At 41.9% G+C, this 24,922-nt stretch overlaps 1 protein-coding gene across 6 annotated transcripts in view; it reads left to right on the top strand.

Moving 5' to 3' along the window:
- Positions 1-24,922, top strand: part of CHL1 (cell adhesion molecule L1 like) — a 125,174-nt gene that overhangs the window by 23,433 nt on the left and 76,819 nt on the right. For 4 of the 6 annotated variants that reach the window (XR_009115062.1, XM_058031960.1, XM_058031956.1 and 1 more), the window contains exon 2: positions 7,665-7,745. The gene's annotated coding sequence lies outside the window, so the exon portion shown is untranslated. Of the gene's footprint in view, positions 1-7,664; positions 7,746-20,550; positions 20,712-24,922 lie in introns of those variants that run through there. The other 2 variants (XM_058031957.1, XM_058031958.1) reach the window with 2 other exon arrangements.

Below are 24,922 nucleotides of genomic sequence, written 5' to 3'. Positions count from 1 at the left end.
CTCCTGCCCCCAGGGCCATCAGCCGTGGCCTTACAACTCCCACCTCCCCGAGCAGGCCAAACTGCTCCTGAATTTCAGTGCTGCCAGGAGATCTCAGTCATCTGTGGCCCCATTTTGTGAAGGCTGACTCAAGTTTTGTCCACTTCCAGTTCTTAACTGGGTGATGGGCAGCAAAGCCCCCTCCTGATGGCCTCTCCCAACAAACATGTTTCTCAGCATAACATTCCTGAGAAGTAATTCTGACTCAATAATCTCTTCTGAGGAAAATTCTGTTGCCTTGGCATTGTTTTAAACTCCTTTTACTCCTATAGAATTCCTTTTCCAGCAGAAACATGTATTTTTTTCTGATAGAAAAAAAAGAAATCTTATTGGACTCCAAGTACTTGGAGTACCATAATAAATTAGTCATCTTCTTGATGACCTTTCTTGCTGAGGGATTGTTGGTGTGGAGTCTTGGTGCATGTGTGTGGGCAGAAGGAGTTAAAGCACACTTGAAGCCTGGAGTGCCAGTGTAAAGCACTCCCAACAAAATTGTTTAACAGCATAAAATTCCTGAGGAATAATTCTGACTCAATAATCCCTTCTGAGGAAAATTCTGTTGTCTTGGCATTGTTTTAAACTAATTTTACTCCTATAGAATTCCTTTTCCAGCAGAAACACGTATTTTTTTCTGATAGAAAAAAAAAAAAAAAAAAAGAAATCCTATTAGACTCCAAGTACTTGGAGTACCATAATAAATTAAACATCTTCTTGATGACCTTTCTGGCTGAGGGGTTGCTGGTGTGGAGTCTTGGTGCCTGTGTGTGGGCAGAAGGAGTTAACAGCACACTTGAAGCCTGGAGTGCCAGCGTGAAGCACTCCTTGAATTGATGACTTTTCTCAGTTGCTCTTTCCTCCTTGTGCTTTCAGCAGAGCACAAGTTGGGATGCTCAAATTGCCCATCCTGACCTCGGCTGTCTCCTGTGTTAATCAAATGCCCTGTGCTGCTGCTTGGGCCATTAGCCGGGGCTCGGAAGTTTTATTTCTGGCTCTGCAATTATCCCCCTGCTGTAATTTCCTTATCTGCGTTGGGGATAAATAACAAAGCTCTCCTTCTTCGCAGAAGGCTCGCAGATTTGATGATGAAAAATGCTATATAAGGGTTCAATGTTGTTATGGGAACAAATGTCGCTTTGTTTGCATGGCTTGACCATCTTAACAAGCAAGCAGGGAGTTGATGACCAAATCAAGATAAGAATTGAACAAATGAGGGATAATGAGCAACTTCAGACTACAGACTTCATTTTTTCCTTCTGCTTGAAAGTCATCCACTTTTTTATGTCTGTCTGTAGAGGATTCTTAGTCTGTAAATTATTTGCCAGTTGGTGTAGAAATCTTAATTTGCTTCTTTTGTCATTTGCTTATCATTTTAGATGCCAAATAAGTTACTTATTAGTTTGTGTGATAATTAGCAATCTCAGCATAGAATCACATATTATAGGGTTCAGTTTCCAATTTCAATATTGGAAAATTTTCAAGTGCATTTAAAGGGCATTTCCTGGGGAAAAAAAAAAAGTGAAAATTATAGTTTAACAGTGAACTATCTTTGTAACAGGAAAAAAAATCATCCTTCATTAAAACTGTGCTCTAAATCTCTTATGAAAAGGGCAGCAGAAAACGGATCATTTAAAAAACTTTCAAACTTCTTTGCCTGTTATTTTCACTCAGTGCCATGGGTTAGGTCCTTGTGATCTTTCTGAGTTCATGCTCATGACAGCTTGCATGGGATTGACTTCTGGTTTGTAGAGTAAAAAAACATCCTCTGTTCAATTTGCATACAAATTTTAACCAGGAAACAAGGAAATGATTTGTCAGATGGGGTAAATAAATTTTAACTTCAAAAAGCTACACTGATTAATTTGAGTGCTATTTACCTTCAAACTGAGAGAAGGTTTAGATGGGATATTGGGAATTAATTTCTTGCTAGGAGGGTTCTGAGGCCCTGGCACAGCTGTGGCTGCCCCTGGATCCCTGGTAGTGCCCAAGGCCAGGTTGGACATTGGGGCTGGAGCACCTGGGACAGTGGGAGATGTCCCTGCCATGGCAGGGTAGGGCCGGATGGGCTTTAAGGTCCCTTCCAACCCCAATCTTTTGGGGATTCTGTTTCTCTGTGCTGAGCGCTGCTCCAGACTGCCTGAGAACAACCATGACTTTGGGCGTGAACAGCTGAAACATTAGTTTTTTTATATCTTCAAAAAATACAGGGCAAAGTTTTCCGGCTGCTTTCATTCCTGAAACCCCAATATTGTGCTAAGCTTCCCTTGGTCTCCTGGAAAATGCTGGCTATTTCCCAGTTGCTGTGCAGACTCTCAGGGTGCTGCCTTCACTTGGGGAAATCCTTTTTCCAGCCCGTGTGCGGTCGGGTTTGCGCATCCTCCGCGGTGAGGAGCTCTCAGTAGCGCAGCTTTGAGCATCGGGAGGTTGTTAAAGCAGCGTGAGCGCTGCCTGAACCTCGGGGCCATTGGATGCAGAACCACTCTGACTGATGGGCAGGTGCTGAACGTGCCGGATTTTACCCCAAAGTGCTGGCAGGCTGCTGGGGCTGCCGGTTCTGCTCGCTGGCTTTTATGGGCTCTCAGGATTTATGGAGCCAGCAGGGGAACAGCGACAGAGGCGACCCTGCCCCAGGCCCAGGTGCCCTCAGGGGGCAATAGGAGCACCAGGTGCGCTCTGTAAATTTAAACTCAACTCATTCGTGTCGTGGCACTGGGTTTAAGTGCTGAGCACTCACTGGAGGTGTGAACATGAAACCTGGGTGATTCTGCACAGACCTTGACATTTTCTTTAGGGAAAATATGGCTCTGCTGTGGCAGGGTAATGACAGGGCTCAGAGAGAGCCTGTGCAGCAATGAGCCTTTGCTGGGTGCTGGAGCCAAGGTGATTTTCTCCTGGTAACTATTCTAACAGCTTTTAATGCCATATATCCATATTATTAAGTTCAGCACCTGAATTATGAACTGGCAAAGAGCTATAACATTTCTTATGCCTGAGCAGTCGAGGACCCAAATCTGGCCCAATAGACTTGATTTACAAAAATGTGTTCATGGCTGCCTTCTTTTACTGGTGCAGTGAATCACAGGAATTGTCAGCCAGCATCATGAGGGGGGCCCAGACAGCTGGGATTAGTATTGCAAGGCTCTCTTCATATTCTTCATATTCCAGTAATAAATAAACAGTTGTTTGAGCAACTTGTAGCACTGAGTTTGGAGTAATTACTAGCCACCTTATTCTATATGTCCCACAGAGTACAAACATATTTTTATTAATTTCTTTTTCCTGGTGAGAAAAGTTGAAATATGGGCAAAGCATGTCTACTAAACTAGAATCCTTAATTTTATTCCTGTACAATTAATATCTCCTACTGTTGCTAAAAAGAAAATAATCATATTATTTAAGGAACAGAAAAATGCTTGTGCTGACTCTTCTCAGCACACTGCATCTTTGCTGGTTGTGTTCAAAATGCACATGGGTAAAATTACATTGAGGATGTTTATTTCTTTAATAAATAAAGAGATTGTTTTTTTTTTTTTTTTTTCCTCAACCCATATTAATTTAATATACTTGCTGTTAGTCAGACATCACTGTAAATGCTCCCCTTGGCACATTTGCATTGCTGTGGCATCCATAAGCTGTAAGGACCTTGGCCTTTTGCTGGCAAAGTTTATCCACTTCACCCTGTGCTATTTTCCAAGCTGGTTAAAGCATCTTTTTATTGCTTGTCAGAACCTCCTCCTTGCAAACCCTTCAGCTGTCAGCAATGCACAAGGGCAGCTCGTGCCTCCCTGGTGAGGACAATGGATGGGGACAGTGCCCAGCCCTGGGTGCTGGGATTTGGGTCCTTGCCTCCCTTTGCCACTCACAGGTCCCTGAAATAGGATCAGCCTTGCTGGAGTGCCCTGAGAGCAGGGTCAGGGCAGGTTTGATGTGAGAGCAGGGCTGGGGGAGCAGGTTGGCTCCAGGAGCAGCCAGAGCTCCATCCTGGCCAGAATCCCCCTCCTCTGATGCCATTCCTCTTCCTCAAGTCCTCCAGGACAAATCTGTGAATTACCTTGCTCTGCTCTGCAGGGATCTGCAGCAGGCACAGCTCAAGTGATATTTAAATATTTATTTGTCATTTCCAGAGCACTATCAGAGGCTGACTGGCAGGTTCTGCCTTTGTCACTCGTGTGTGTGTGTCAGGAGCGATGCATGGCTGGGATGTGAAGGTCACATTGCAGCAGGGACTGCTCATCCCTCTTTGTTTGCTCCTCCTGTGCCAGCTGGAGGTGCAGGAGCCTGGGAAGCTGCTGGTGCCATCTGTGGCATGGCCAGGGGCAGGGGGTGATGCCAGCCCTGCTCCTGTTCTGCTCAGACAGCGAGCAGCCCCAGCTGGACACGGGGATCAGGGATGTCCCCAAGGCGCCTCTGTGCCACACTGCCAGGCAGGAGTGACCACCCGAGTGCAGGGAATTCTCCCCTGGTCTGTTTGAACCATTCTGTGATTCCATGATTCTCTGGCAGCCCCACAATTCCGGAGGGAGCCCCTGAGGGGCTCTGAGCTGCAGTGGGTGCACTTGGGCACAGAAATCAGCTCTGCCCCTGCTCTGCCTTTGTCATGAGAAATATTTCCAGTGGGTTTTGGTGAGCAGTGAATTCTTAGTGTTTAAACTCACCCTGAAACCACAAGAGCTGCTGTAAATTGGCTAGTTCAAATAAACCCAGTGCTATAAATCAGCTGATTGAAACTTGTATAAATCTTGTATTTTTTCCCCCCAAGTTTTCCTACACTTTTCACTGGAAATGTTTTTGATATAAACCCTTCAATCTGACAGCTTTTTTTGCCTGTCCTCTGTCCATACAGTCCCCTAATAACTTCAGCCCCACAGACCTTCTCTCCAGGAAATGCCATTAAGATTTTCTTTTACCAAAAGTGAGCAGCCCTTCAGAAATCCTTTATCAGACTTGCTTTTTCCTGTTGTGGTTTTCCTCTTGCCTTTTTCTTTCTTTTTTTTTTTTTTTCCATGGATAGCTGTAATTTAAAGCTTACAAGATCGATAAGTCCAAGCTGCACCGCATAAATGGGAGAAGCAGACAAACAACTGGCAAAGATAGGAGACAGCTGATGGAAATGAATTCAGCTATAAAGCATTTGAGTTACTGTTCTCTGCTGTGATTTCTGAGAGAGATTAAAAAATGGGAGGAGGGAGAGATACAAATCATCATTTCCTCCTCCCTCAGAATCCCAGGTTGAAAGAGTGCTGAATTTCTTCTTTTCCCTCCCATGTCTCTAAACAAACAGGAGATTTTTTATTTTTATTTTATATGGAGGAGTGTGATGGTGTTCACAGGGGTCTTATGTTGAGGGAAGAGACGAGGATCTGACTCCATGTTTCAGAAGGCTGATTTATTATTTTATTATATATATTACATTAAAACTGTACTAAAAGAATAGAAGAAAAGGTTTCATCTCAGAAGGCTAGCTAAGAATAGAATAGAAAGGAAAAGAATGACAAAAAAGGTTTGTGGCTTGGGCTGAGAGTTTGAGCCAGCTGACTGTGGTTGGCCATTAATTACAAACATCTACATGAGACCAATCCCAGATGCACCTGTTGCATTCCACAGCAGCAGATAACCATTGTTTGCATTTTGTTCCTGAGGCTTCTTAGGAGGAAAAATCCTAAGGAAAGGATTTTCATGACAAGATGTCTGCGACAGGGGAGAGCTTTTAATCAATTGCAGGGGAATTGGCTTAATCCAGAGCTAACAGGGGCAGTGCAATGGCAGGATGTAATAACAGCACCTTGTCCAGAACCCCCTGAATCCAGCCCTGTGACAAACTGAAGCCCTGAAAATGGCCTCTGTCCTGCCCTGCTTGGTGGCAGAAGGATTTTTCCACTCTGCTTTGCAGCCCTGGTGATTCTGCACGGGGCTGGGTTGGGGTTTGCTCTCTTTTCCAGCCCAGGCATGTCTTGCAAGGCTGGCAGAGCTGGGTTGGGCTGTGCCCAGCTGGCACAGGCTGTGCCCGGGGAGATTTGCATTTGGCATTACAAATTGCAGTCACATTGCTCTGGGTAGGTGCAGGCTCTCTGAAAGGCCGGGTGCAGCACCAGCAGCACGGCAAACATTGCTGGGCTGAAGCCTCAATAGGAGTCGAGAAGGATTAAGGTGCAGCTGAAAGTAGAGCTGCGGTTCCTAAATCACCACGGAGCTGTAGAAAATGTTTTCTGTTCGCACCAAAACCATAATTTATCGACAGGGGGGTCAAACTGTAAAATGTATGTGCTAGTGGGTTGTGTTTCAGTGAAACTGCAAACTTCTATTGATGGGGAGATTCTTGCAAATGTTCCCTGCGTGCCCATGGCCACAGAAGCTCCCTGAAAGGCCAAAGATGTGTGTGTGGCAATAAGCACTGGCATTTTATGTGTTTGCACCTGTGTGTGCTGAGGTTGGCTCTGCTTACCCCAAAAGCTCAGGGGCACTTTGCAATGTGGATTTGAAACACTCTGGGAAAGGAAGTCCAGGTGCATGTGGGCACTTTGGGAGAGGGATTGGCCCTGTCCATGGGGAAATAAATAACTCTGTCTGCACCTGGTGAGATGAGAGCAGATAAAGAGATTATCAGGCAGTGACAAGAAATAAAATAGGTTAGATGGATTCCTTTTTATCACTTCTTCTCCCTCAAGACTCTCTGAATATCTTGTCATTCACACTGAGAGGCTGGAAAGAAAATCACTTTTAAAGGTGACCCAGAGAGGTAAAACCAGACCAAAATGGTGCTTGTGTGCTCCTTCTGCCCACAGGGATTGGTGTGGTGCTTGCACTGTGTGAGCTGTAACATTTGGGAAAGCAGGAAAAGTGGGATTAGAGCTCCAGAATCTTTTCCAGGCTTTTGCTGCTCCCAGCACCCTGTGGAGCATCGTGGGACCCAGCTCTAGGTGGGAATAGCGAGGTCAATGGCAGAGATGAGTCCTGTCCTTGTATTAAAATACAGAAATGCAGCTCTTGGTCAATGTGGTTAAAACAGGTGGAATGTATTGGGAAAAAAACCCAAACAAACAGTTAAGGGATCTGTTTCCTCTTGGATGCACTTCTCTCCCACGAGCTGTTTTTATTTCTTTTCCTTTAAAGGAAGGTAACTATTGAAAACCACTTTGAAACGTGTTTCATGTTAGGAGAGCAACAATGTAGGTGGTGATTGATAAGATTTATTGTTTCTGGGTTCGTGTTATCTTGTGATTCTGAGGAAAGCTGAATCTTATCTGTTTGGTGCTGTATAAACACCTAACAGGCTTCAGAGAGCTTGTAATGTAAGCAGACAAGAAAGGCAAAGCAAGAGAGGGGAAATGTGCAGAAAAGTGCCTTGTTCCAAGGCCACAAACCGGGTTTAGAATAAAAATCAGATCATCTCACTTCAGCCCACTTTTTCCTTTATTCCATGGGGTATGTTGCTTCTGTTATTTAAATATGGAAAAACCTCTCCTTTTCCAGGTAAATGAAGGGCAAGGAGAATGAGATCAGACAGAAACTCAGCATACAGGGGAAAACAAAATAAAGCAAAGGAATTGTACTGATAAAGGTGCTGGTTTTAGATAAATTGAACATATGACATGCCATTACGCAACTCACAACTCTTTCTTTATTTCTAGATGCAGTAAAGTGGGGACAAGGATTCAGATGTAGAACTACAGCTTGACCGTGCAGTGATGAGGAAACAGCCCCATGTACTGGTTAGAAATGCATATTTTTCTTTTTAATACAATATTTTTCTTTTCAATTAAATGTTTTGGATGTGATTTGATTTGCCTCTCTGTCTGAATGATCACAGTTGAAGTAATTTTAATAATTTTGGGCCTGTTTGATACCATTTCTGTCTGGACAAAGCTCTTTATAAAAGCACAAACATGTGTGTGTGTATGTGTTTGTGCAGGTAGGCAGGCTCTGGAATGCTTGCCTGTGATTTTAATTCCCTGGAGGGTGTGGACATGCTCTCAGAGCCTGACAGCTCCCAGCTCAGATGGAGCTTGTTTGTCTTCTCCTTTTGCAGCTCAAGCAAACATTCATTTGTTATTGTGTGTGGAGCTGAGCCCTAAGCCAGGCTTTATCCTGTTGTAGCAACTAATTGGTGAGGAAATTGTGATTTTACATTTAAAAAAACACCCCTCAGCTCTGGAGGAAAAGGTGCTGTGATCGTTCTACCCTGATTATTTCAAGGTCAGTGTCCCATTCTGCTCTCCAGGGCAGGGAAGGGCTGGATGGATTTCCTTGGATTTCCTAAAAGTTGAAGAGAAATAGCGGAAGAGCAGGGGCTTGATGGTGGCACTGCCAGCAACTGTTCACAGGCAAAAAAGCCTTTGGAGCCCTGGGGTTATTTATGGCTTGGGCTTCTCCAGGACAGTTTGTTTCCGTGGGATTTCAGTGCCCGTGGGCCCTTCCTGTAGGGAGATGTGCCTGGAGGAAATAATCACACTGGCAAGGGGGTTCTGTCTGTTTATTTAACTATTTTTAAATCCTATTCAGAAAAAAAGAAAAAAAACAAAAACGCAAAAAAACAAAAAACCAAAAAACACAAACCCTCCTGTAATTCTCTTTTCTTTCTGTTTGTGGCTCCTGAAAAGGGAGTCTTGGCTACCAATGTGTGCATTTCCCATGGACTTTTACTAACAGGAGCTTCAAGGTGAAAGCTTTGCCTAGAATGGGAATTATTTACACCATAACTTCCTTTTGAGCTGCCAGTTTTTAGAATTTTGTGTTCAGCTTGCTTGACTACTGTAGAAAGCAGGTTTCTTATGTATCTGCTGCTGAATTTCATTTTGTGAACATTGGTGGGCTGTAAAAATCAGAATGATAAAGTTATTGACAAAATGTAGTTTGTCTGAATAGCATTTAAAATGTTTTAGGATTATTATTTTTTTTTTATTATTTTCTTATACCTACTGATAAATGGATTTTTCCATTACGACCAGCAATTGTTCCAAGTAGAAAATGATTTACTAATTTCTGATTAACCCCAGCTACTCAGGCAGGCAATGAGATCCAGCTGCTGTGTAAGTCCAGATCTCCATAAAATCTGGTTATATTTTCATTTATCTCATTGTGGGGGCAGCTCTGGCCTGAAAAGCTGACTTCCTTGTGTGCTTGTGAGCTAGCTGATAAACTTTCCCTCTCTCAAGCCCATCCAGCTGGAAAGACCGTCATGAAAAGCTGGCTGGTTTTTGGGTATGAATGAAAAAGAAGAAAGATTTACTCTGTTTTTCTTAGTGGACAATCTCTGTTGCTTGTTCTTGCACACCTCCAGAACCTTCTACCTTTTATCCCCCAAACCTTCTCCTGAAGGATTTATTCTGTTTTTCTTGGGGGATAACCTTTGTTTTTCTTCTTGCACATCTCCAGAATCTTCTCCCACCTTTTATGCCCCAAACCTTCTCTCTGATTGATTTATTCTGTTTACTTGAGGGCCAATCTTTGTTGTTTCTTCTTGCACACCTCCAGAACCTTCTGCCACCTTTTATCCCCCAAACCTTCTCCTGAAGGATTTATTCTGTTTTTCTTGGTGGACAATCTTTGTTTCTTCTTGGACACCTCCAGAACCTTCTGCCTTTTATCCCTCCAACCTTCTCCTTGAGGATTTATTCTGTTTTTCTTAGTGGGCAGTCCGTGTTGTTTCTTCTTGCACACCTCCAGAACCTTCTGCCACCTTTTATCCCCAAACCTTCTCTCTGGGAGGTGCCCCATGAGCTGTTCCATTTCCAGTGAGGAACTCTGGCCATGCAGGCACAGCATTCCAGGTGCAGACTTGATCATGGAATCACAGAATCACTGAGGTTGGAAAAGACCTTTAGGGCCATCAGATCTGACTGGGTGCTGCAGCACTGCCGAGGCCACCGCTCAGCCATGTCCCCGTGTCCCCAAGTGCCACATCCACGTGGTTTTTGGATACCAAGGGTGTCCCCAAGTGCTGCAGCCCTTAGAGCTGGGGCCTGGCTGTGCCTGCAGTGTGGGTGTTTGGAATTGGAGTGGTTTTTTCCCATTGCATCCCAACTCCAAGCACCATTTCTGTGTTTTTGTGCCGTTTCCTCTCTGTCTGAACCCATTTCCCAGGGCAGGGATCAGCCCTGTGACCTCCTTGCCCTGGGTGACCAGAGAATGAACCCAGAGCCATTCAGATGGGGCTCCAGACTGGATTAATCTGTGCTGCCCCACACATAACTGCATTTACTCACACAGGGGCTTTTTATTTAAATGCATTTCTCCTCTTTGTCAGAGAGAGGAATCGTAATTAAGATTTCATTGAGTGATGAACTCCCTATATTTAGAGCGTTATTGGTGAATCTTTTCCTTTCTGAAACCTTTTAAAATCTGAATCTGAAACCTTTTAAGAGATATTTTGCAGTGGGAAAGTTGGTAATCGTTCATTTTCATTTAAAATTCAGGGCATGGTGTGTGAAGCTGTGGTTATGAGGAGGGTACATGGTCCTGTCATTTTCTACTTGCTTAAAAGCTGCATAAGTGGTTGAGGAAGCTCCCAACCTGAGGAGAAGAAAGGGCTCATTAAAAAGATTAGCTCATAGAGAACAAATTAAACTTCAGTGCCCTGCATAAAGATTATAATAACTGTAATAATAAATGAATTAATAATGCATTAAAGGAGAATTCCTCCAGTCAGCTTGTCACACGCTTATCCTTGAAAATTGACTTCAGCGAGGTGTGTCACATGAGCTAATGGCCTTAACTGATGGATTTGGGGTTTTTCCACACTCCAAAATCCACTCAAACCCATATTTCTGAGTTTTTGACAGTTTGATGGACAGACTTGCAGTAAGTTGGGCCATGTGGTGCTGTAGCTGGGGAGGAAGCTCTGCTTTTAACCTCAGGTCATCAGAACTGGGAAATCCTGAGCTCTTGGAAGGGGAAAAATTGGCAATCCAGGGCTGGGGGCTGCACATCTGCACCAGAGGTGAACATCTGGGGCTGATGTGGGATACAGAATTCAGATGGAACTGACAAAGAGTAGGTTTAAATCAAATATTTGGAATTAATTCTTCTCTGTAAGGATGCTGAGGCCCTGGCCCAGGTGCCCAGAGCAGCTGGGGCTGCCCCTGGATCCCTGGCAGTGCCCAGGGCCAGGTTGGACATTGGGGCTGGAGCACCTGGGACAGTGGGAGGTGTCCCTGCCATGGCAGGGTGGCCCTGGGTGGGATTTAGGGTCCCTTCCAGCCCAAACCAGTCTGGGATTCCATCTGGGGAGCGTCCATAAATCTGAAGGGTTTGTTCCCACTGTAATAAAGATGAGATCATCAAGATTTAGGAATTAGTTACCAAATTCAGCACTGAAATAAGAGGCATCCAGAGGGGTTTAGTTGAGGAATTGGGGGTGCTGAGGCATCTCCAGACAGCAGCAAAGTGAGAGTTTGGGGATTTCTGCAGTCTCCCCTGGGTAAGGGCTGAGTTTCTAATGGTTATTACACTGGGGAAATATTGAATTAAGGGAATTGGTTATCCAGACATAGTAAGGTTGTAAAATGCATCTTTAGGCACCTGGGTACCTTTAAAATTAATCCATTATTCACTCCTGAAACCCAAACCTGCTCCTCTAAACCCAGGCACTGCTGAGGATGGAGTTCACATGAGCCATGAGGTGGTTAATTTTCAGAATCTTGAAATAATTGAGGCTGGAAGGGACATGGGGAGGTTCAAAGAGGAATCTGTGGGTTCCAGAGATTACAGGGAACACTTGCCCTGTTCCTACAGGATCATGGAATGGTTTGGGTTTGAAGGGGCCTCAAAGATCATCTCATTGACATTTTCCACCAGCCCAGGTTGCTCAATTTACAGTGATTATGTCAGACTGGTGCTTCTCTGTGTCCCCAGTTCCACTGCAAACTGCTGTTTGTAGGGGTTGATTCAACACTGAGCTTTGCCTATGAAACACATGAAAGCAAATTCCTCCTGGGATGCTTTTTAGTTTTAATTTGAAAATAATTGAAAATGCATCTCTGGTGTTTTGTTGCTTTTATTGGAAGGGTATTTTTTAATAAAAATCTCATTCAGCATAAAAAGGACAGCATCAATGGGGTTCTTATCAGTGCTTTGCATCATGTTAATACCAGAGCCAGCAGTGAGTTGTGCAGGTATTATACCAGAACAAAGGAAATGATTCCAGGGATTTTATCAGAGAGTATTTTGAGTTTGCTTGTCAAGCCCTGCAATATGTGCTCTGCTTTGTTTGCTGGCTGAGCAGTGGCTGGAGTTTGCACAGGGATTCTTTTCTCTCCCTGCACTGGTTTGCTTTGGCACATCATCGCATCCATGCTGGGAAAATAGTGAGATATCAAATAAAATAGTGAGATGTCCATTAATGCTGGAGCTGTTACAGCTCAGAGCAGAGCTGCCTCTGCACATTTAAAGTGGTCACTCAGGGTGCTGGAAGTGCAATCCCTTTTGAAGGAAAATTAATCCACAAACACCAGAGGTTTATGTCCAAAAAGGAGACAGAGGAGTCATATTACTTTATTTTAATAAAGAGAGAGGCCATGGGGCATTCCCCTGGGATCTCTCAGATTTTTGGAGGACACAGCCTCCTTTTTATCCCATTTTCCAGCCACATTTCCCTCTCTCTTTCCCCATTTCTGAGGTTCTTGAGAGGTTCAGACTTCCCAGAACACCCGATCCCAAAGATTTCCTTCTAATGTACAACCCTCCCTTTTCATTTTCAATTCTTATGAAATTTAGGGGTTTTTCCCCGTTTCTGAGGTACTTAAGAGGTTCAGACTTCCCAAAACACCTGATACCAAAGATCCCCCTCTAATGTATAACCCTCCCTTTTAATTTTTAATTCTTAAGGAATTTAGGGGGGTTTTCTTCCCCATTGTTTCTTTCATGTTTCAATGTCTAATTTAATTTATCAGCAAACCTAAAGTTTATTTGTAAAAGCAAATACCTTTTTCCATTCATCAATCAGTGGAACTCTTCCCATTGTTTCTTTTATCTCCCAATGCTGGTTTTATCCACCAGCAGACCCACAGCTCGTTTAGAAAGACAAATCCTCTATTCCTCTCACTTTTCCCAGCCTTCCCACAATAAGGACTGAGCAGTGAATTCTGAATTTAGGAGCAGAGCAGGGGGCTGGCACTGGGTGAGGAGGGAAGCACAGCTGGGCTGGATCTGCTCCTCCAAACTCCCAATTTCTGCTCTCAGGGCAGCACAAGGAGCTAAATGCTGAGGTGTTGTTAAATTTCCACTTACGAGGCCGGGCTCATTAGCACTCTCATCAAGTGGCTTTCAGTTGCTATCAGTCTGACTTGGATTTGAATTGATGACCTTGAGATAAAAGGCTTTTTATTCTATTACCCATCTCCTGAGCCATCAAGTCTTTAATATGCCGTGTAAAATCAGTTTTCAGATGGTATTTCTTTTCTATAATATCATCATTCATTAGTAATGATGTCTGATTTGGGGTGCTACAAGCTATAATTGTGCACAATAGTACTTTTGTTATTCCTATTATTTCAGATTTATCTGCTGTATTACCAGCTCCTTGTAGACACAGAGAAAATAGATTGGTAATAGAGTGTAATCCAGTTTTATATAAACGAGTTAATAAAATCACATAAAAATACCAAGTTAGGTTCAGCATCAGCAAAGCTCATCTGTTACTTCAGTAAATTGAAGTATAAAATTCAGCTTTGATGCTGAAATTCTGCTTTACTGCAAAATGCTATATAGGACCAGCAAAGGTATGGAAAATGAAGGAAAAATGAGTAAAAATATATAATACAGACATCACAGTGAAGGAAGTTTATTGCTTGGCACCCTTTTCCTCCTGAAGGCTTTTCCCTGAGGATAATGTGGAGAAGATCATGTTAAACCCCAATGTACACAGGAGGGTCAGAAGTGTCACCAGGGAGCTTTTCCTCTTTTGGTTTTATATCACTGTGTTTGTTTGGAAAAGATAAAACTGAGAGCACTGGGATAAAGAGCTGCCTTTAGGGAGAGATGCTTGGGAACTCCCAGGAATGGACAATTTATTGTCCATAGTTGATCTGGTTTGGAGGTATCCAATATGAATTTGAAAATGAAAATATTCCAAGGCTGGTGCTGCAGCAGTTAGTTGTGCCAGATTAAATGGTTTTCTTCCAGAGGAGATAATAACATTTCTATAAATGTTATTTATTGGGTTTTGACGCTAAAAAATAACGGGTAGAATGCAAATCTGACACAAATTTTAAGGGGTCACCAGCTGAGCCCCCTGGAGCCCAGTGCACTCCTGCTCCAGCAGAGGTGGTGGTGCCAAGGTCATTGTAGGAGCTCCCAGAAATGAGAGCTTTTTTGGAGAAAATGTATGAAAATGATTAATTAAGCTCAGACAGCTTTCCATACTGTCTGTCCTCAGTGTCCCTCTCAGTGGATTGAGGCAGCCACTGGTGGTGCTCCCAAAGTACAAGTGATTGGAGCCTTCTTAATGAAAGCCTGCCATGCCTTGGAGTGTTGGAATATTGCTGCCATGTCCCTCTGGCAGCCCTCCCTTCATGGAGGGAGCAAAGCTCCTCCTCTCCAGGCCATGTTTCTGAATCTCACATGGATAATTCCCTCCTGTGTCCTGTGCTTAACATCTGGTAACATCTTCCCAGACACCACTTGTGTCTGGCAGCAGCCTCTCCTTGCTGACTCACGCTTGGGTTTATGCTTTCCAACCTTTGTTCCCACTGCCTGTCTGAAAAAAACCCCATATTTGAAAGGTTGTCCTTGGTTATGCCCAAAATAAGTAGAGAATATAGATATTTTAATTAAATTACATATATTATTATTATATATATTAATATAATATAATATAATATAATATAATATAATATAATATAATATAATATAATATAATATAATATAATATAATATAATATAATATAATATAATATAATATAATATATTTTATTATATATATTATATATCTCATATTATATATTATTATTTTATATTAGGCATTATATAATGTATAAATTATATATTATATTTTTAAATATTAATAATAATTTAATTATATAGAACTATTTATATATTTTTATATTTTAAAATACCTTATTATAGATATCCTATATAATATATATAATATATTATATATATCATAGTATATAATATATAATTAATTATAATTATTTTGTCAGAAAGATAAAAACCAATCTGAAATAATGAAGATAATTTAATTCTAAATATTTATAATCATTTAAATATAATATATAATTAATATATCATATTATATAATATATAAAATGTATAATATATTATATTTTTAAATATTAATAATTATTTAATTATATAGAACTATTATATATTTTTATATTTTAAAATACCTTATTATAGATATTCTATATAATATATATTATATATATCATAGTATATAATATATAATTAATTATAATTATTTTGTCAGAAAGATAAAATCCAATCTGAAATAATGAAGATAATTTAATTCTAAATATTTATAATGATTTAAATATAATATATAATTAATATATCATATTATATAATATATAAAATGTATAATATATTATATTTTTAAATATTAATAATTATTTAATTATATAGAACTATTATATATTTTTATATTTTAAAATACCTTATTATAGATATTCTATAAAATATATTATATATATTATATATATCATAATATATAATATATAATTAATTATAATTATTTTGTCAGAAAGATAAAAACCAATCTGAAATAATGAAGATAATTTAATTCTAAATATTAATAATTATTTAATTATAATATAAAATTAATATATCATATTATATAATATATACAATGTATAATATATTATATATGCAATCTATATAATATAATATAATATATCAAATGCCATATATCATATATATCATGTGTCATGTATCATAGATATTATCGAATATGTATTATATAGAATATATATTTTATATTCTATATATAGAATATATACCAATTATATATATATTATATTTATTATATTATATATTATATTTATTATATATTATATTGTATAATATGTATTATATATTATATTATATTATATTATATTATATTATATTATATTATATTATATTATATTATATTATATTATATTATATTATATTATATTATATTATATATATTATATATATTATATATATTATATATATTATATATATTATATATATTATATATATTAGTGTGGGCTGAGCAGACTCCCAGGGTTGTCCCTGCCTGCCCAAATCAGCCCTGGCAGCAGCAGGAGATTGGGAGTCACAGCAGATCCTGTTTCTCTAAGCTGCTGTCTCCTTACGGAGCCTGGCCTGGCAGAGATGTGACAAATGACTTGGGGCTTTTCTTTAAATGCTGCTGAGCTAATGACATGTTCCCTCCCAACCCTTCCTGTCAGGCGACATCATAAATTGCTGCAGCAGAAGTTATTCCTGAGCAGCTCGAAGATGGATGGTTGCTCAGTTGTACTGACAGCCCGTGGGTTTTAATCTGTTTATTTGGCTCCACCATCTCCTGTGGCTGCCTGCAAATACGATTTCCATCTCTTGGAGAATTCTCACTTTGCATATTTCCTCACTACTCCATTTGAAAAAAAAAAATCAATTTTTTCTTAACACTTCCATGCCAAGCTTAGCGTTATTTATCCTACCTAGAACAAAATCCTTGGTTGTGTGTGAGCATGGCAGAGCAGGACAATGAATTCCTGCCTGATACACCTTTTCCTCTCATTTCAGTTGCCAAACCCCTGTTCATCACACAGGACTTTCAGGGTTTATATTTGAGTTTTTATCTGCAGGAATGTTGGTGACTTCCTGGGAAAGGGGTGATTTTGGGGTCTCCCAACGCCTCTGGGTGCTGCTGCCCTGTCCCCGGGGCTGGTGGGTGAGGATGGGTCAGAGATTGGATAACTCAACATTTCCAGTAAAACTCTGAAAGCCCAGCCTGGAACTGAGTAAATCATAATTTCACTCTGCAGGTGCTAACAGAGGCATTTTTACTTTTAAAACCCACATTTTGGGAAAGAGTGGCTTTACCAAACATGAGTGCTGTTGCCTCATTAAATTCAAGCACTTGGGTCCTGTTGTGACTCCCCCAGATTTGCCCGGCTCAGCTTTCCCCAACGCTCCTTTCCCTGAATTTTTGGGTTCCCAGAGGAATCCCAGAGGAAACCCAGATTTACCAGGCTCAGCTTTCCCCAAGGCTCCTTTCCCTGAATTTTTGGGTTCCCAGAGGAATCCTGAGGGGATCCTGCATGGGCTGAGAGCACTGGGATGGGGCCAGGGAGGATTTTCCCTGGGAAGAGGCTGCTGAAGAATGTCCAGGGCTCAGGACAGGGCTGAGGGGACGCCACTAACGAGGGACGGAGCCAGGAGACAAAGGGACACTGTCTGTGCTCGTCATCCCTCATTTGGGAATTAATGAACTGCACCAGGGCTGTGAAACCTCTTCCAGTGGGCAAGGAGAGCTCTCCACCCACTTCTTGCTGCTTAATGATTTCATTTTGTGTTTTAGGGACTCTTTGTTGCCATGCAATCTTTCTGGGCAACCTGTTTGTATGGAAGGGACTGATATTTTCAAGGATGCTTCATGCCTGTGTTGTAGAGAAACGCTTATTTTTCTTAATTCCTTCATGGAATCCTGCAGATTAATGATGCAAAAAGGGCTTTTTGATCATCTGTTGAGCTGCTGTGCCCCCACAGGGTGGTTGTTTTCATTAAGCAACTCGGGTTTACAGTTCTACAATGCAGATTTATGTTAAAAAGTTAATAATAACCCCGGAGCACAAAATAACAGGGAAAGCAACTCTCTCTCCAGGTAATTAAAAATAGAGCCTTTCTGACAAAACGAGATGTTCTGTAACCTGTGAGCCTGAAAGGCTGTCTTGGTTTCCTGCTGCTGCCATCCCCAGTCCCTGTACAGGGCAGGGCTGGTGCAGGCAGGAGCTACTCCTGGGTTACTCACAGCCCTGAGATTTGCCAGTCAGCTGCTCTCAAAGTGAATTTGCAAAATGTCTTTTTTTTTCTCAGTGGAAGCACTGGCTGGAGTTTCTTTCTTTTGCAGCTCCCCTGCTTGCCAGTGGTGGAGGGGTTTGGAGAGCTGGGACAAGTGGCAGGAGCCTCATTTCCTCAACAGGCTGTCCCAGAAAAGAGCATTTCTCTTTTTTCCCCTTTGCCAAGGAAAAACAAAAAACAAAAACACCACAGTTCTCATGAATCTAGCCCATTTCAACATTATAACCCCAGTCAAAGTGTGCACTTTTTGCCAAACCCCTGCTCATCACACAGGATTTTCATCTCTGAAGGGTTTATATTGGAGTTTTTCATCTCTGAAGGGTTTATATTTGAGATTTTATCTTCAGGAATGTTGGTGACATCCTGGGAAAGGGGTGATTTTGGGGTCTCCCAACACCTCTGGGTGCTGCTGTCCTGTCCCCAGGGCTGGTGGGTGAGGTTGGGTCAGAGATTGGATAATTCAGCATTTCCAGTAAAACTCTGAAACCCAGCCTGGAACTGAGTCAATGATAATTCCCCCTGAAGATGCTAACAGAGGCATTTTTACTTTTAAAGCCAGCATTTTTGGGAAGGAGTGGCTTTACCAAATCTTTCTGTATTTAACCTTGCCAAGCCTTTGGACTCCCTGAGCATTGCTGGCATTGGCCAGCCCTGAATTATTGGAATTACTGAGGATCAGTGAGAGAAGTTTGCCTGGTGTTAGGATTAACCCGAGCTTGGGTTTCTCGTGGCACTGGTTCTGCTCAAAGTCACTGTCCCACTTGCAGAAAGGTGAGCTGGAATTCAGAGCTGTGCCTGAGGGAGGTCAGATCCTCCTCTGCATCCCACAGCAGGCAAGAACCAAGGTCTGGATGCTGCTGATGGAGGGGGATTGTGCCACGAGGCAGCACAGGAGGGTGTGTCACTGTTTTGGGGAGAAATACCTCAGGAAAGGATCAGTGTGTTAAAGGAATCGGGGTTTTTCTGTGCGTGTGAAAGGGATTTGCAAAACAAGTGATTGTTTTGCTCTAGAGTGGTAGAACTGCTAAAAACAGAGATTTTGAATATTAAAATATCTAATTAACATCACTGATTCTTCACCTTGCTGTGAGTTAAGTGTCCTTTGCAGATCACAGATGTGTATTTCTATGAAGAAAGAATAAATCTGGTGTTCCACGTGCTTAGGTAGGAGCTCTGGCATCAGAGCACAACCCTGATCCTTAGGGACCAAAGTTCATCCCTTCTCCATTCCTGGAAGTTCCTTTTGGAATCTTATTTTGGTATTAAACCCTCCAGAATTCCATCATACCTCATTTCATTAAGGCATTAGCTTAATTAGTGATTAGTTGTTAATTTGTGACTCTTTCTGTGCAGGAGGTTGTGCAGTTCCCTGCTGAGCTGTCCAGATTATTGACCTGGATGCACTGGACATTATTTATTGTTTTACAGCAAGATATGAAACCAAATCTCTTTCATTCCTCCTCCTTCGGGTTTGGATGAATCATCAGGTTCCTCTGACTCGGTTGGGTTGGGTTTTTTTTTGTCTCCAAGTCTGCCACTTTCACCCATCTGCAATCCATTGAAAAGGGGGATAAAAGGACTCACAGGCTTTTATCTCACCAGGAAGCTGCAGAGGAGCAGCAGCTTGGTGACGTGGCACCAAGGCAGGTGCACACTGACTTCTGCTAGGAAATCCAGAATAATCAGAAACCAATTTACTGTTGGGAAATGCCATTGATAAAAAAGGTGCCACACACCATAAATTGGTGAATTCTGGTGAATTCTGAGATCCTCCCTGGTGCTCTCTGTAATTTGTAGGTTTGGGGTGGAATAATGAAGATGTAGAAATATTTCATGATGATCTAAGAGAAATTGTGTGAGAGGCCTTCATAGCTTAGGATGGACTTGTTTGAAGTCATCTCACTTAAATGCTAATTATTTGCACACTAATTACTCAGAGTTTGATGTTACTTTCAGTAATTTGGCTGCATAAAATTTATTGGTAAGCTGATCTTAACAGAACCTGCCAGAAAATGAAGGCAGGTGTAGGGGAAAGATGCTGGTAATTGCAAAAAAACCCACCAAAACAAACAAAAATATTTGGAAAAGTTTCAGATAACTCTGAAAGTCAGAGACAGAAATGAGCTGAATCAAGGAATTAATTAAAAAAATATTTAAAATATCATTGCTCTGCTGTAACAGAAGATAGAAATTATGCATTTCTTGGCCAAGTTCAGCTGACTTTTCTTTAAAAGAGGAATTAATTGAGATAGGGCAGAAGGACAAACTCAGATATTTTAGGATCACCCTTTGCAAGTGCCACATAGAGGAAAATCTGGTGCTAAACATTTTTCCCCTATAAAAGTGGCTCTGGTGCCATCTGATCCATATTCCCAGCTCCAGGATGCATCACCCTGCAAATTGCAAAACTCGGGATTAAGAAATGTGCCTTGAAAATGTGCCAGCCCAGCTCCTTAAAAGGCTCCCAGAAAAAAATGAGTCACTGCTTAAATGGCCACTGGGAGCATCTGCAGAGCAGCTCAGATTGAATCCCCTGGCATTGCCAGGATCCCCTGCGGAAGCTGCTCAGGAAACCTTGGAGGGAAGGAGGTGGCATCAACCCAGGAGGAGCATGAGGGGACAGGAGAGGTCCCAGAGCCACCCAGAGCAGTGAGGAAGAGGAGGAGGAGCACAGAGGCTGCCCCAGGAAGGTCTGGAATTTGCAGGCTGGTTTGGGGATCTTAGGGCTGGTTGGGGTCACCAGAAAGGGGCAGGTGAGAGGTGTTGTCTGGTTCAGGGTGTGCAGAGCAGGCTCTGGCAGCTGGGGTGGTGTCAGAGCACTGTGGGGAGATGTTTGTGAGGTGTCTCCACAAAACTTTGTTGGTGTTTTTTGGTTCTGTCTCCCCACCTTCCCTTGGTCTCTTTGCAGTTGTGCAACTCAGAGCCTTGGTTATTGCACATCTCGGTGTAAGGTCAGGATTTTCGTCTGCAAAGGCAGGATTTCTGAGTTCCTCTCTGAGCCTGGATCTTTTGTGGGTTTTGTTGTTGCTGTTATGATTTTTCTTTTTCTTCTGTCTCATAACAAACCCTGTTTCTCAGTCTCTCAGCTGTGCCTGGTTGCCCTCAGAGCTGACGGGCAGAGCTGAGACATCTCAGTTTATTTTCTAGTGCCTGGTACTTTCTGCTTCTTAAATCACATCTAAACCAACCTTTCCTGGAACAATTCCTTTTACCTTTTCTGTCTTCTGGCTCATAAATGAGATTTTTAGCCACATGTTTGCTGACCAGATGCACCGGGTTTCCTTTGCTGAGTGTATTTCTGATGCATTTGAGCTTTGAAAAAACTCAGACTCAGGTGCTTTGTGGGGACCGTGCAGAAAACTCTGCCTTCCTCTGCTCAAAATCAGATTCTCTCCAGCTCTGCTTGGATTTTCAGTGTCCCACCACAACCATTTGGAAGGTTGGACATTCCCAGCTGGCACGAGGAGGTGCATCCCAGGGCTGTGCAGAGTCCCAGCTCTAATGAGCTCCAGATTTTTGGCTGCTCTGGGGTGTGCCAGGTTTTGCCTGGCAGCTTTTTTCCTTTTCTTTTTGGCTCCTTCTGAGGCAAAGCAGCTTCTTTCTGTCTTTGTAATAAATGGGGACAGCTGCACATCGAGGCTGTGCCCTTCCAGGTTCTGAGGATTTACCCAAACTCTGCTGGAGTTTGCTGCAATTCCTCCTGCAGGTGAGACTCAAACTCTGCTGGCATCTCTTGCAGACTTTGATGTTACTTTAGTGCTGATTCTACCTTTGGCTCTGTATGGACAGAAAGCAAATGTCAATTATTTTTTCAGACAGAGGACCTTGTAGGGATAAAAATTTATGATTTTCATCAGGAAATAACTGTGACAGGACAAGGGGAAATGCTTCAGGCTGAAAGAGAAGAGGGTTAATGGGATTTTGGGTGGGAATTGTTCCCTGACAGGGTGGGTAGGCCCTGGCACAGGTGCCCAGAGCAGCTGTGGCTGCTCCTGGATCCCTGGCAGTGCCCAAGGCCAGGCTGGACATTGGGGCTGGAGCACCTGGGACAGTGGGAGGTGTCCCTGCCATGGATGGGGTGGCTCTGGAGGGGATTTAAGGTCCCTTCCAACCCAAAACATTCCAGGATTCTGTGCCATGTTTAATAGGACTCTGTCGTAGCTTTTTGTCATGAAAGCTTGGACTAAAAGAACATAAATAAGATAGATATATTTAAAATATTTTCTATGTCCTTTTATATATCTTGCTGATTTTTGTTTCTTTTCTGTTTCTTCTCCAGTGTTTTTTTTTTCCTCTTTTTCCCTTTTTTTGTTTCCCTTTCTCTTTTCCCCTTTTACTGCAAAGTTGCAGGTTTCCCTAATCTCTGAGGTACACACCAGCATTTTCACCCACTTTACTTTCCTCCTTTGACAACTGCATTTTTCGCCTGTCCAAGTTTTGCTCTTCCTCCTCCCTCCAAGCTTTGCTCCACCAGAACTTCCCAGCCCATGCAGAGCATCTCTGCTTTATAATTACTTTACATTTCTGTATGGCTTCTCTCTAGGCAGGGGAATTGCATAAGTTAATGTGAATAATACTAATTATTTTGGATCTGTCACTGCACGACTGATGATGAATAATGCAGATACTGCTCTGCTGCTGGGTGCACTTGTTGGGGGTTTTTGCCTTTTTCTCCTCATCACCTGCCTTGAAGTATTGTGACATTGGGTGACACAGATAAACTGGGTTCTGTAATTAAGTTTTATTTTAATGAGCCTGGAAAATACTCAGTTTTGCATGTTCTCGTGGTTTCAATGTGGTTTAATCAGTCCTCCAGTTTTCCTTTCTGCTCAGTCCTCTGATGGCATTTCTCCAAAGGAATAACAGGATAAATATTCTCCACAGGAATATCAGGAGGTTAAACTCCGGAATGCCCCCCATTGGCATGTTTAGGTTTTCCTATTAATGACAATAATTTTGTGCATTAGATCAATGAATTTTTCCCATTTATCTGTGGAATGCCTGGCAAATACCACTGAGGGGGGAATTTTAGTGCCTATGGATTTGGCTTTTCTAATAGAATTCACCTTATTTTCCATGAGCATTGGGGTGATTGGGGTTTTTTCCACTCCTGCTCCCATAAAAGAAGCTTTAATTCTCCTTGTGCAGACTTTTGCAGCTGCAAAAATATAAAATTTGATGAAAGCAGTGACTGAAACCAGGGGTTCAGTTTGTTGATCCTTCCTATAGGAGAATCCTTTGAAATTTAGCAACCCAACTTCCCAAAGTCACAATTCCCACCTAGGGATGTCTGCTGCAGTAAAAACCACCTTGGTGCTCCCAGAACATAATGAACTCAAAATGTATTTATTGGCTGTATGGCTTCAATTCAAAGATCTTTAAATGGGAAAGAAAGCAAGAAAGAAAGTGGCCAATTTTCCCAGCAGAAACATTTATAGTGGGAAGAAATAGTTTGAAAAATTTGATTTTTTAGCCTGAGGCCAAACAGAGCAATCACATATAGGATGAATCAGATGGATTCCATGTACAGAATGCTGGAAATCTGCTTTGAAGCATTAATCAACACTTTCATGTTATGATTTTTAGCTTTGTAATTACAATCATGCAGTATTTACCAAGTGTGAATACTTCCATTGCAGAGATTTGTTATCAAATTGGATGTGGGGCTTAATTTAGATTAAATTCAGGAACTTTGTGTCTGGAAATCTCTCAGTGCTATGTGCCTTGTAGGCAAAAAGTGCAGGGGAAGAACATGAGAAGGAGGAGAGGAAATAAACCCCAAACTGCAGAGACAACAATACACTGATTTTTGTCTTTTAATTAACAAGAAGGGTTCAGGTATGAGAATAGAGAGAAATCAGCTTGAGGTAAATTCATTGCAAATCAGAGGTGCACTGCAGATACCAAAAGATTAAATACTCCTGTGGAAGCTGGGTTTAGGAACTGATTATTGTGAGGCTGAGCCTAAGTAATAAGCATGAAATATTAATTAGGCTCCTGGTATCTTGTGAAATAGAGGTGCTTTAGCATTAAGAAATGAAATTTAACCAGATTTAGAAGAAATATTTCAAATTATTTTGTGCAATAAGCTAACGCAAATATTGACTCCCTGCTCCATTAATACAAATAAATTAAATTATTAGGGATTAGTGGCCAGTTTCAACTGGAGAGGACCCAAAGCAGGAAGATTTAACCTTTTCCCTTCTCATCCCTGGTACTTGGGATAAGCAGCGGTTGGGGAGCATTGCTGCTCCCCAGGGAAGTCTTTGGTCAAATTAGTCCCTAATCTTTGGTAATATGCACTCCAGGGGCTCCTGGAGCTCAGTGGTGGGATCAGGAATGGGATCAGGAATGGGATGGGCAAAGCAGCTCTGCTCTGGTAGGGCCTGGATGTAATGAATGAGTTACAGCAGGGAAAGTGAAACCTGGACTGGTGAAAGTGATCTCTGAAAGTCAGGTGTGTCCCCAGGCTTGGTTACACACACTGCTGCATCCTCAGGGAGGGAGGGATGGATGGATGGATGGATGGATGGATGGATGGATGGATGGATGGATGGATGATGGATGGATGGATGGATGGATGGATGATGGATGGATGGATGGATGGATGGATGGATGGATGGATGGATGGATGGATGGATGGATGGAGTGATGGATGGAGTGATGGATGGATGGATGGATGGATGGATGGATGGATGGATGGATGGACGGATGGAGTTTTGTTGTCTGGGTCCTGCAATGAGAGAGGGAAAAGCACCAAAGAAATGAGGAATAGGGACAGTTTTGACTCTGAATTTCCTGGCAAATCTGGGACAAATGCACCTCGAAGTAAGGCTTAAATAGTACTTTAAGGCTGTGGTTTAATCTACTGTTATTATAACAGACCTGTGTATCCGTGGGA

Source organism: Melospiza georgiana, chromosome 11 (assembly GCF_028018845.1).
Source record: "Melospiza georgiana isolate bMelGeo1 chromosome 11, bMelGeo1.pri, whole genome shotgun sequence".
Lineage (NCBI taxonomy): Eukaryota > Metazoa > Chordata > Aves > Passeriformes > Passerellidae > Melospiza > Melospiza georgiana.
The sequence above is the reverse complement of the archived record's forward strand: the minus strand, read 5'-3'. Positions and strand labels throughout refer to the sequence as shown.